The following is a 12,535-nucleotide window of genomic DNA, read 5'->3' on the forward strand; positions in this document are numbered from 1 at the left end:
CTTTCCAAATAACTACTACAGTCACAAGTTCTCATTCTCAAGTGGTAATATGACAAGGTATTAGGTGATTTTTTACGCGTGAAGTTCAAATTTTTTTCCTTCTCAGTCTCAATACGCATCATTTTATATTTATCTGAGAAATAAAAGGGGAGATAAGAATCACTCAGTACCCCTAGATTTTTCTGCGGTTCTTCAGTCAGGTCTCAGCTTTCTACTCCAAATCTCCATGTCAGCTAAGTTGATCATAACACTACCGTGGTAGTATTACCCTGCTGGGCAGCTGAACTCTACTACGCCGCTCTCTCACTCCCCCCCTCAAAGGGGAAGGGAGAGAAAATACGATGGAGAGGGCTCAAGGGTTGAGATAAGAACATGGAGATCACTCATCATGGGCAAAACAGATTCAGCATAGGAAGATCATCGCAATTTATTGCCCGTCACTAGCAGACCAGAACAGTGAGAAAATAAAAACAAACTAAAAACTTTCCCCTCTCATCCGCCCTCTTCTGCCTCCTCCCTAGAAGTGGCACAGGGGAACAGGGAATGGTGGCTGCAGTCAGTCCTTAACACTTCGTCTCTGCTGCTCCTTCACAGTCATTTTCTGTATCTGCTCCAACGTGGGGTCCCTCCCGCTGTTGTGCAGCAGGTTTTTTGCCTTTCTTAAATATGCTATCACAGAGGTGTAACCTCTGTGAAGCTTTTTGAAGCTTTTTGACTGAGCAGTTCTGACAATGAGTAGTTTACCTGGGGTTTTACTCACGTCTGTTTGGCTGATTGTAACAGGAAAATGAAGCATTTCCTTGTTTCTTTTATTTTACTTTGCATTTATAAATTTTAAATACTGTGTTGAAAGACAGGTTCTTTTCATAATGAAAGAAGTCTGAAAGAAGTTACTTTTAAAAATGAAGACATTCTTGAATTTTTAATGTTTCCAATAATTTAAGAGTACTAGAAAATTCTGCAATTGCTGCAACTTGATTTGTTTTTTTAAATACCTTCAAACACTCAAACTTGCATTCTTTATTAGTAGCACATTTTAAGTTACCAGCCAAAGCAAACTATCTAGGATATGCAGCTGAAATACAGCACCAGATACCCACTGAGAAAAAGTTTTATTATCCTCCTCCTGTCTGAGCAGAACGAATACACCAAGATACAAACATACATAGTATATAAATAAATTAAGTACATAATGTATGTACATAGTACATACATAAATTAAGTTTTACAACTGTTAAAATTAGGAGTTTTTTGTACATTCACCAGCATGTCAGGATGCAAATCAGTGCAGGGCCATTCCTAACTTGCCTGTACTGGCCGAAGTGCTGATCACACAACTTCCAATCTGATAAAGACATTGAAAATTAGTTTACCAACAGACAATCCTATGTCTTGATGAGGAAGAGTCCATCCTTACTTTACGTAGATTTCACTTATTCAGTAAAGATGAACATCATCAAAGAAGTACAGTGAAACTAGCTTGAAGCCAACATAGCTGTTCCCAATATGCTGGATTACACGAGGATCCAGAATATTTCAAGAGTGTTGAAACAGAACCACTTACTAAAACATATGCACACACATGTAGGGAGTGTTACCTTAAATACTAAAAAATAAGTAGGTCACAATATTTATTGCACTTCATTCTTACTATGATCAAAGCCAGAAGCAGTAAGATATAAAATGCAGTGCAAAAAACTTCACACAATATATACTAAAAAACCTGATGTCCTAACCAAGTAGAAGTCTGAATACGCTGACTGAAAACAAATACACTGTGGTGTCAGCTAAGGAAAGTATGTAAGTTTCTTTACTGAAACTGCTAAAACATATTTTTAAATGCTGAAAGAAGTCCCACACTCAAAAAAGGAGGCCAATTTGGCTACATCAGAAACACTGCAATTACAGAAAATAAACGAGATTCAGCAATGGAAGTCATATGAACAGTTAACTATGAAAACAAGAGTTATGAAGCATGAAAGAAATATTTAATCATGTAAAGGTCTTTTCTCCAGCATGGCTCTTTTCTCAATAAGCACACAAAACAGAACTCAGGTAATGGATACTTATTCTTTTTAAGATGATTTCTTAAGAGAGTAAGGCTTAGGCAATCTTCCTGTCTATGTAACTGTCACTCACCACATACATTTGCAGTAGCCTTTGAATCCATTGTCTAATTTCAAACTTGATTTCACAGAATTGGAGGAACCAGGCATTTGAGACCTCTACTTTTTGTGAAAAAAATAAGAAATCAATGTCTCTGTAAAGAAGATGGACAGTAATGAGTACCCCAACTGAGAGAAAGGCAGTTATAATCCGTTCCTTTATTCATTCAAAGGGACAACATTTAGCATACAGGTATCTCTAAACTAGGCACAAAACACATTGCGATTCATGCAGTCAAATAAGAAGATAAGAGGAAGTTCACAGCAATGTGTGCATGAGAGAGAAGCAGAGGGTGGTATAAGGATATGTAGGTCAGAAAGACATGGGAAACCATTAGTTTTGCTGCTTATAAAGCTGTTACTTCTCAACATTGTTAGCAGCCTCTTGAGCATCATCCAAAGACCATGATGAAAATACATTTTAATCATCTCTCTTCTTGGCACATTCTTATAAGTGTTTCCGAAATTGCTTCTGCTAATATGAAATAAATTATTCCCCCTCTGAATAAATAAATACCTCCCTTCTAAAAGGTAGCATATTGGAATTCACATTTTAAAAAGACAACATGCTTTAAGTTTTGCTGAAAAACAGATTAAGTTCACTGGCAGAACTCCGGTCAGAGCATTGTTCCTCACTCATGCGATGTCATCCGAACTCAGCATTCTGCAGGTGTCAGATGCTATAAAATGGGCATCCAGGGTGCATAGGGGACAGTTAAAGATGACTTCCAACAACTTTTGATTAAGAGGCTTGCTCAATGTTTTGCCAAAAAAGCTACAACAGAAGCAGGAACAAAACCTAAGTCTTGCTGTATTGAAAACAATTTGTCAGATACTAATAGAGCATCTCCTTTCAAGTCTATGTTGTGATGCTTAATAAATTTGTGAACAAGGAGCAAGCATGCTACACAGCCAGAACCTCCATTAACTTCAAAAGTGGCTTATTCTGTGAACAACACCGACCCTTTGAGCTGAAAAAGGTTCTATGCACAATTAGTACTGCCTAATTACATGATTACAATTCATAATGAATGCAGAACAAGTGGAACAAAAGCTTCAGAGAATTCTCAGACTTGCTAGCATACCTTTGAAACCTAGAACATACAATTTCACTCTATTTACTTAGACTACATGTTTGTTCCATTCTGGTAAAGCTTTCTACCAGTTGACAGGCTTAGCTAGCAGACTTCACAGAACGGTTGCAGTTGGAATTGACCTCTGAAGGTGATCTGGTCTTACTCAAGTAGGGTCACTGCGAGCACGTTGCCCAGGACCATGTCCAGACAGCTTTAGAAACCTGTTGAAGGAGGGAGATTCTGTAACCTAACTAGGCAACCTGTGCCAGTGCTCAGACACCCTCACAGTAAAGAAGTACTTCCTTATGTTCAGGGGGAACCTCCTGTGTTTGTGCTCACTGCCTCTTGTCCTGGCACTGGGCACCACAGGGGAAACTAACTAACTGACTAAACAAACTAAAAAATGCCTGTCTCTGCCCCTTCCTTCAGGCATTTATACACATTGATGAGATCTAACACCCCCCACACACACTCTCTCTGTCTTCTCTACGTTAAAAAGTCAAGGCTTTCACAATTTTCCCTCAAATGAGAGGTGGTCCTCAATCATCTTCAGAGTCCAGGCTCTCCTCCAGCATAGTGTTGTTCCCCCCAAGTGCAAGGCTTCACACTTCCCCTTGAACTTCATGAGGTTTTTATCCGCCCATTTCTCCAGCCTCTCCAGGTCCCCTCTAGATGGCAGCACAACCAACCCTCTGGTGTTTCAGCTACTCCTACTTTTGTGTGGTCTGTAAACTTAATTCAGGGCATGTTCTGCTCCATCATCCAGACTATTAATGAAGATTTTTAACAAGACTTGACCCAGTACCGATACCTGGGGTGCATCTCCAACTAGACCACACCATTGATCACCACACTCTGGGCTCAAACATTCAGCAGCCACTTTTCAATCCATGCCATTGTCTGCTCACCCAGCCCATAATTCAACAGTTTCTCTGTGAGGATCTTACTGCGTACAGTTCTGAAAGCTTTCCTGAAGTCAAGGTAGACAATATCCACTGCTTTCCCCTCATATACTAGGCCAGTCATTCCATTGTAAGAGTTTATCTAGCACATCTTCCTCTTCATGCATCTACACTAGCTATCCCAATTATCTGCTTGTCCTTCACGGGCCTGAGAACAGTTTCCAGAATTAGCTGTTCCATCACCTTCCCAAGAATCAAGGTGAGGCCAACTAGCCTATAGCTTCCTGTGTCTTCTTTTCTGAAGATGGTAGTGACATTTGCTATCCTCCAGCCTTTAGGACCTTCTCCTAGATGCCACAATTAATCTAAGATTATTGAGAGGTTTCACAATGACATCAGCCAACTCCCTCATCACTCATGGGTGCATCATGTCTAGGCTCATAGACTTATGTACGGCCAGTTCACTTAAGTGTGTCCTGACCTGACCCTCTTCCACTAAGCTACACTGTCCTTGCTTCAGTCTTTCTGTGACCTCCCATGCCTTGGATTCCTGAAGGCCAGTCTTACTAGTAAAGACGGGCAAAGAAGGTATTCAGTACATGGTCTCTTTCCATCTCTTGTATAACCAGATCTCCCGTCTCCTTCAGGAATGAGTCCACATTTTCCCTAGTAGTCTATTTGTCATCCATGCACTTAGAGAAGCCCTTCTTGTCATCTTTGTCATCACTTACCAGATTCAATTCTATGTGGGCATTGGCTTTCTTAACCCCATATCTGCATCCTTAGACAGTGTCTCTTACTCATTCTGGGCTACTCATCTTTGCTTTTACCTTTTGTGCGCTTTGTTTTTGTGTTTGAGTTTGGCCAGGAGTTCCTTGTTTGTACCATGCAGGTCTCCAAGCATTTTTGCTTAACTTCCTATTTGACAGGAGATATATTTCTTGAACTAGGAGATAATCCTTGAATATTAACTAGCTTTTTTGGGCTTCTCTTCCCTTTAGAGCTTCATGCCATGCTACTCTACCAAGCAGATCCCTGAAGAGATCAAAGTCTGCTCTCCTAAAGTCCATCTTGCTTTTAGCCCTGCTCCCTCCCTTCAGAATCCTGAACCCCACTTTCTCATAGTCACTGAAGTCAAGGCTGCCTTCGACCTCCACATCCCCCAACAATCCCCTTGATGAGTATGAGGTCCAGCAGAACACCTCTACTCACTAACTCCTCTACCACCTGGGTGAGGAAATTATCATTAATACACTCTAGAAACTACTTAGATTGCTTAAGCCCTGCTGCATTGTCCCTCCAGCAGGTCCTGAGGCACCTGAAGAAGGACAAAAAGGAACACCAGACAGTAAGTCAGTTTCAGTAGGGTCCCAACTTAAATCACTCTAAACAAATACAGGTTGCACAGGAAACAAGCAAGGAAAACCAGAATTTTTAGCCCAGTCTCGGGGCTATGATACCACAGGCCTCAGTGAGATGTGCTGAGATGGATGGCTACAGGCTCTTTAGGAGAGATGGGAAAGAAAAGAGAGGAAGTGGGGGTACATTAGGAAAGGTCCTGACTGCATGGAGCTTAGATATGGTGATGAAAGTGTTGAGTGTATCCGAGTAGGAGTCAGGGGAAGGGCAAACAATGTAGATAGTGTGGTTAGAGTATATATAGAACACCCAACCAGCATGAAGAAAGACAATATTCTACAGGCAGTTAGGAAATGACTGCTAGCCCTAGTGTCCTGATTGCTAGCCCTCATTCTCATGGGAGACTCCAGCTTCATAGATGTCTGCTAGAAACACAATACAGCAAAGAAGAAACAGACTAAGGCATTTCCTGACTGTGCGGAGGACAACTTCCTCACAGGTAGTGAGGAAGCCAACTAGGGAAGATGTCCCTACTTGCCCTGTTAGTTAAAAAGGAAGGTCTCATAGGTGATGCAATGGCTGGAGGCCATCTCAGGCACAGCTATCAGATGACAGCTCTCCATCCTTGAGGAAGAAAGCAGGTCAGTCAGCAGAACTGCTACTTTGCATTTTTGGAAAGCAGATTTGGGGCTGTTAGGGACCTGGCTAACAGAGTTCCTTGGAAAATAATTTTAAAGGGCAGAGGTGTCCAGGAAGGCTGGATATTATTTAGAAATGATATTTTGAAGGCACAGGATCAGACCATCCCTATGTGCCAGCAGAGAAGATGAGCAATCTGGATGAACAGAGAGAGCTTCTTCTGGAACTCAAGAAAGAAGGACAAGATAGTTTATAACCTTTGTAAAAAGGAGAAGGCATCTCAGGAGAACTACGAAGATGTTGTGAAGTTATGCAATGAGAAAATCTGAAGGACCATAGCCCAGCTAGAACTTAACTTAGCTACTGTAGTTAAAGACAATAAACATGTTTTTATAAATACATAAACAAGAGAAGGAAAATATAAGGAAATATACTTTATATAAAAAAAAATATATAAAGGAAAATATACTTTAATTATTGGATGGGGGGACAACATAGTGACAAGACATAAGGGAAAGACTGAGGTACTTAATGCCTTCTTTGCCTTGGTCTTTATTAGTAAGACTAATTGTTCTCAGGGTTTCCAGCCCACTTTGCTGGAAGACAGAGTCAGGGAGCAGAACAAAGTCCTTATTATCCAAGGGGAAACAGTTAGCAACCTATTACACCACTTGAACACACAAAAATTGATGGGTCAGATGGAACCCACACAAGAGTACTGAAAGAGCTTGCAGAATTGATGAGCAAGCTACTTTCAATAATTTATCAGAAGTTCTGGCTAACTGGGGAGGTCCCAGTTGACTGGAGGTTAGAAAATTTGACACCCACCTACAAGACAGGCAGGAAGTAGGCTCTGGAGAATGAGAGGCCTGTCAGTCTGACCTCAGTGCCAGGGAAAGTCATGGAGTAGATCATCTCTGCTGCCATCACACAACATGTGCAGGACAACCAGGTGATCATATGCAGTCAACATGGTGTTTATAAAGGCCAGGTCCTGCTTGACTAACCTGATCTCCTTCTATAAGACTATATGCTTAGTGGATATGGGAAAGGCTCTGCATGTTGCTTACATGGACTTCAGCAAAACAGTTGTTTCCCACAGCATTCTCCCATAGAAAATGGCTTCCCACAGCTTGGACAGATGTACTGATTAATGGGTAAAAAAAATGACTGGATGGCCAGGCCCAAAGCATAGTTGTGAATGGATTAAAATCTGATTGGCAGCTGGTCAAAAGTGGTGTTCCCAATAGCTAAGTATAGGGGCCAGTTTTAACATTTTTATCAACAATCTTGATGAGTGGAATAAGTGCATACTCAGTAAGTTTGTAGATAACACCAACTTGGGCAGGAGTACTAATCTATTTGAAGGTAGGAAGGCTTTGGCAGAGGGATCTGGATAGGCTAGATCAATGGGGCATATCCCATTGTATGGCATTCAAAAAAGCTAAATGCCAGGTGCTGCACTTAGATCACAACCCAATGCAGCAGTAAAGTCCCAGGGAAGAGTAGCTGGAAAGTTGCCTGGAAGAAAGGGACCTGGGAATACGGGCCAAAAGCTGGCTGAAAATGAGCCAGCAGTATGACTAGGTGGCCAATAAAGTCAATGGCATCCTGGCTTGTATCAGAAGTACTGTAGCCAACAGGACTAGGGAAGCAATTGTCCCTTTGCATCAGGTTTACATGGCAAGGTTTTGGTAGCAGGCGGCTGCAGGGGTAGCCTCTCTGAGGAGAGTCCAGAATCTGGCCCTTGACAGATAAGGGCCAGTTTCAGCCAGCTCCAAAATTGAACCACCACTGGCCAGAACGGAGCCAATGAGTGACACTGCTTGTGCCTCGATGAGAGCACATACAAGAAAGGGAAAAATACTGCTGCACAACAGCAGCTGGGAGAGCAAAGAGTGAATAACAGCTCTGCAGACACCAAGGTCAGTTCAGCAGGAGGGCAGGAGGTGCTGCAGGCAGGCAGCAGCAGTTCCCCTGCAGCCTGTGGAGAGGCCCCTGGTAGAGCAGACTGTCCCCCTGCAGCCCATGGGTCCCACATGGAGCAGATCTCCATGCTGCAGCCCCCCCATGGGTGGAGGAGCCCCCGGTGGAGCAGGGGGATGTGGCCTAGAGGAGGCTGCGGCCCATGGAGAAGCCCCCGCAGGAGCAGGCCCTGGGCCGGAGCTGCAACCCATGGAGAGGAGCCCACGCAGGAAATACAATAATACAATACAAACAGACTTGTACATAAAACTTGTATGTCCGTAAGTTCAACACTTCTCAGAACAACCATTTATGGACCTGATCAAAATAAACATTCCAATGTTAAGCATAATATATATATAGAACAACCTGCATGGGAATGGTGAAATTATTGGGTTAAATACCCTGTTTTGCCAGACAAGTGCTGGCAGTAAAGCAATAGTGTGAAGTTAGTCTGAAATGAAAAAACTTAATCCTGAATAGGGTACAAAGAGCTAAAAGAAATAAAATTTTAAAAAGGAAGAAGATTTAAGAAAATTTTCCTTACTTGACTGGGTAAAATTTAACTCTTCAAGGAACCAAAACTCATTAAAAACAGTACAATATCCATAGTGATTACATTTTAACTGTGGCAAAAATTAATATTCTGAACACTAAAGGACATAATAGAAATTAAGCTTCCTGAATTCCTACTGCTCATGCAATTAATATCTAATTTAACTTAGAAAGAAGACAATGATTTCTAAAAAAAACAGTTTTATTCTTAATTTCTTTACATTAGCCTCAAAAAAAATCTTAAAATCTTTTGAAAGATTATACAAGCCACATCTACCCTTTTATAAAACTATTATAATCTTTATCTTAGTATGAAAAAATCACTACAAAATGTTAGTACTAAGCTAAATTGTAGCAACAAGAATTACTTTCAGATGTTTATTCTTAATAAAGTAATTGCTGTTCTGGTTTTGAAAAACATCTTTTTTAAATCAGTCGAGTATACTAGAGAAGTGCTACAAAGCTTGAATAGTAAGCAGGTGGGAAGACCTTTAACTCTCAAAATTGTCACTGTACATCAAAAAACTCAAAAATGGTCCTTATTTAAATAACTGAATTAACAGAATGTTAGAATAATATAGACAAATTATACAGTTCTGTGATTTAGTTACAATTGAGAACATAGTGAAACACTAAATATAAACATCCGAACCAAAGAAAAAATTAAAACCAGGAGATGCAGATTAGTTTCTGGATTATTTCATGATCTCAAGAAGCTTCCCTCTCTGTGCTCAGTAAACATCTTATTATATACAGTTTCCAATGCTTTACAAAACTCTCTTAATAGCGTTACACATCTTCTAATTATATTTATGCATGCTTTCTTGAAAATCAAACTGTTTCTAAAATATTTTAAAGTACTGCAAAACTACTTTCTACACTGTGATCAAAAAAAAATACTTCAGAAAGTTTCTAGTTGTTTGGAAAGAAGTAGATGTAGCAATATTTTTTTTCTGTAACAGTGACAGAAACTAGTCTGCCTCCCAGCTGCAAAGAGCCATGTTCACGTTACAAATTGACTCCATCAACTCGCCCATGTCTACATTTTCACAATTTGATACTAGGTGAAGTAGGCTACATACATTTGTTTTGTGAATTTAAGTAGTCTAATGCTGTTCTTTGAGAGCAAAGTTCCTCAAATATGCATCAGCACACTTCAAAGTAAACCAAAACAAGAGCCAATTGCCTCCTCAGGACCACCTAGAACTCTGAAGCCTGTCGATCAGTCTCTATAAGCACTAAACACTTCCCTAGGCAATTTTTTTCATCTTAATCCAGGCAACCGTACTGTACTGCACATCAGAAATGCTACATACACTTGATGTAGACCTCTGCCTAAGATATTATCTCCCAGAACTTGTTCTTTTTGACACATCTGTATCTCATCTACAAAGACTGTTTATATTAGTCTACAATGTTTATGGAAAACAGGAAGAGAAGACACCAGCAGTGATTGCAGCATATTTCATGATGTAGGATTGCATCTCTGGAATCACTGAAGCATTCTGTTATACAACCGATACCCCAAGAGCAGGTTTCAGGCAAAATATTACTCATCTGACACTGTCAATACATGTTTTTACCTCAGCCACATTACATTCACTGCATGCAGCAGATGCCAAAATACAGAAGTAGATACAGAGGCCACACACTAATAATACTGAAACAACATCGCATTCATCAGCATTACAATTCATCCATTCTCATTAGCAGACCTTCTAGTGCTGTATTCTACAGTCAGATGCATGAAGGAGCAGAAGAAACAGTCTGCTGCATCAAACAACTTAAATTCTGGAATTCATTGGACAGCCACAGTACCGATAAGACTGACTCAATGAAGGCAAATCTCACAACAAAGAGAATGTTTCCGTCATACTAGGAAGAGCCTGGACTGCTCAAGTCCAATAGTCACACTGGCAAAGAATGCTCAGCACAAAGATACGATATCCTAACTGAAGTACTCACCCAGCTAAAGCTTACTTCCACGGAATCTTTGGTCTGTCTATGAGAAGCTACACACTTCAAAAAACACAAGCCATCAACAAATTATTTAATTAAACATCTTGTCAATGTGACTCACACTTTGACAAAGAAAAAAGTAATAAGCCTTTTACAGCACAAGATATATGGCAACTGCAGGTAAGAATCATGAGAGCTATCAGTTAAATCACTCTGGATTCCCCCACCCACAAATTACTATACCTGCAGATTTAAAACAGAAAGAATTGTCCAAACTTCACTACTTATTTTTATCACCAAGAAAATTACTATTCTGTGTTAACTTAGAAGATTTTTGTCTCCTCTCAAATGTATACATTCTGACAAAACAACCTCAGTAATGCATATTATCAATCTTCCCCTTTAATTCTAGGTTTGATCTAAAGGAACTTTAGTTTTCTTCAAGCTAGTTCATCATTATTAGCTGTGCTCAGTGCTTTCACATCACTTGGTTAACTCCTTTTAATTCTACCCATTAAATCAATCAGTGGTAAACTCAAAAGGTATTTAAATACAGTAAACTCCAGTTAAAATAAAGAAGAATTGACAACTGCACGACCATATCATTTCAGCATTCATTTTCATCCTACAAACAAGAGTTGATAAAATTAAATTATCTGTATAATCTCACAGGATATGATGTGAGGGCTCAGGATATGAGGGCTCCTCAGTTTTGAAAAGCAGCCTTTTGAAGTCCACAAGTCAGTGCTGTCCTTTGAGAAAGGACATGAGAAAGGAATCTAACAAAGCAGCATCAAGGGGATCCAATACTATATGCACAACTTCAGTCAAAAGTGTTTCTGCAATAGTCACCAACGGAATGTGCACCACTTCACAGGAAGGGTTTGCTACCTGTAGGTTCAAATAGCCATACAGCTCCACAAGCATAAACAATTTTTCATTAGATGAAATCCATTCTTGCTAAGCAGTGAACATTAATATTCGAAGTAAAATTCTAACTTGGGTGACCTACCCACAGCATGTCACATACTCCAGCTGCTGTACTTCCCAATTGCTAGGACAGCTACATAGAATCATAGAACACGCCGAGATGGAAGGGACCCATAAGGATCATCAAGTCCAACTCCTGGCACCCCACAAGTCTGCCCAAAAGTTTAGACCATGTGACTAAGTGTGCAGTCCAATCGCTTCTTAAACTCCGACAGGCTTGCTGCAGTGACTACTTCCCTAGGGAGCCTGTTCCAGTGTGCGACCACCCACTTGGTGAAGAACCTCTTTGTGATGTCCAGCCTGAACCTCCCCTGCCTCAGCTTGACACCATTCCCTTGGGTACTATCACTGGTGACTAAGGAGAATAGGTCAGCTCCTACCCCTCCAACTCCCTCTCACGAGGAAGCTGTAGACCACAATGAGGTCTCCCCTCAGCCTCTTTTCCAGGCTGAACAGGCCAAGTGACCTCAGCCTCTCCTCATACATCTTCCCCTCTAGGCCCTTCACCAGCTTTGTAGCCCTCCTATGACTTTTTTTTTTTTTTTTAAATGAGCTTATCAAATTCAGATGATAACTTAGTAAGTGATTACATGAGTTAAATCTTCAAGTGCTGTGGCCCCAGACATTCTTCAGTAATAGCATTTGTGCTTGTCTACTTCTGGCCTGAACCATTTCTATCTGCTAAGCTGACTTCGGTGCATAAAACTAACCAGAATTGGGGGGGGAGGTCCCATAATGTTTCTATCAGATGAGCTAAAAACACAGATTCCGAAAAAAAGCCTGGTATAAATAATAAGTTCATATTATCAGGGTAAAAGAGGGCAATGAATCTTACAGGTAGAAAAGATGGCATCACAGTCAGCAATTCTCATGGCAGAGACTGCCACAAAAACAGAAGTTTAGGCCAACATCTTAGTTTGAATGT

The 12,535-nt window shown here is 40.6% G+C and overlaps 1 protein-coding gene across 2 annotated transcripts in view; it reads right to left on the minus strand.

Moving 5' to 3' along the window:
• The window catches only part of MAN1A2 (mannosidase alpha class 1A member 2), a 135,427-nt gene that overhangs the window by 92,688 nt on the left and 30,204 nt on the right, over positions 1-12,535 (minus strand). The window lies entirely within an intron of this gene.

The sequence above is a fragment of the Anas acuta genome, chromosome 1 (assembly GCF_963932015.1).
Source record: "Anas acuta chromosome 1, bAnaAcu1.1, whole genome shotgun sequence".
NCBI classification, from domain to species: domain Eukaryota; kingdom Metazoa; phylum Chordata; class Aves; order Anseriformes; family Anatidae; genus Anas; species Anas acuta.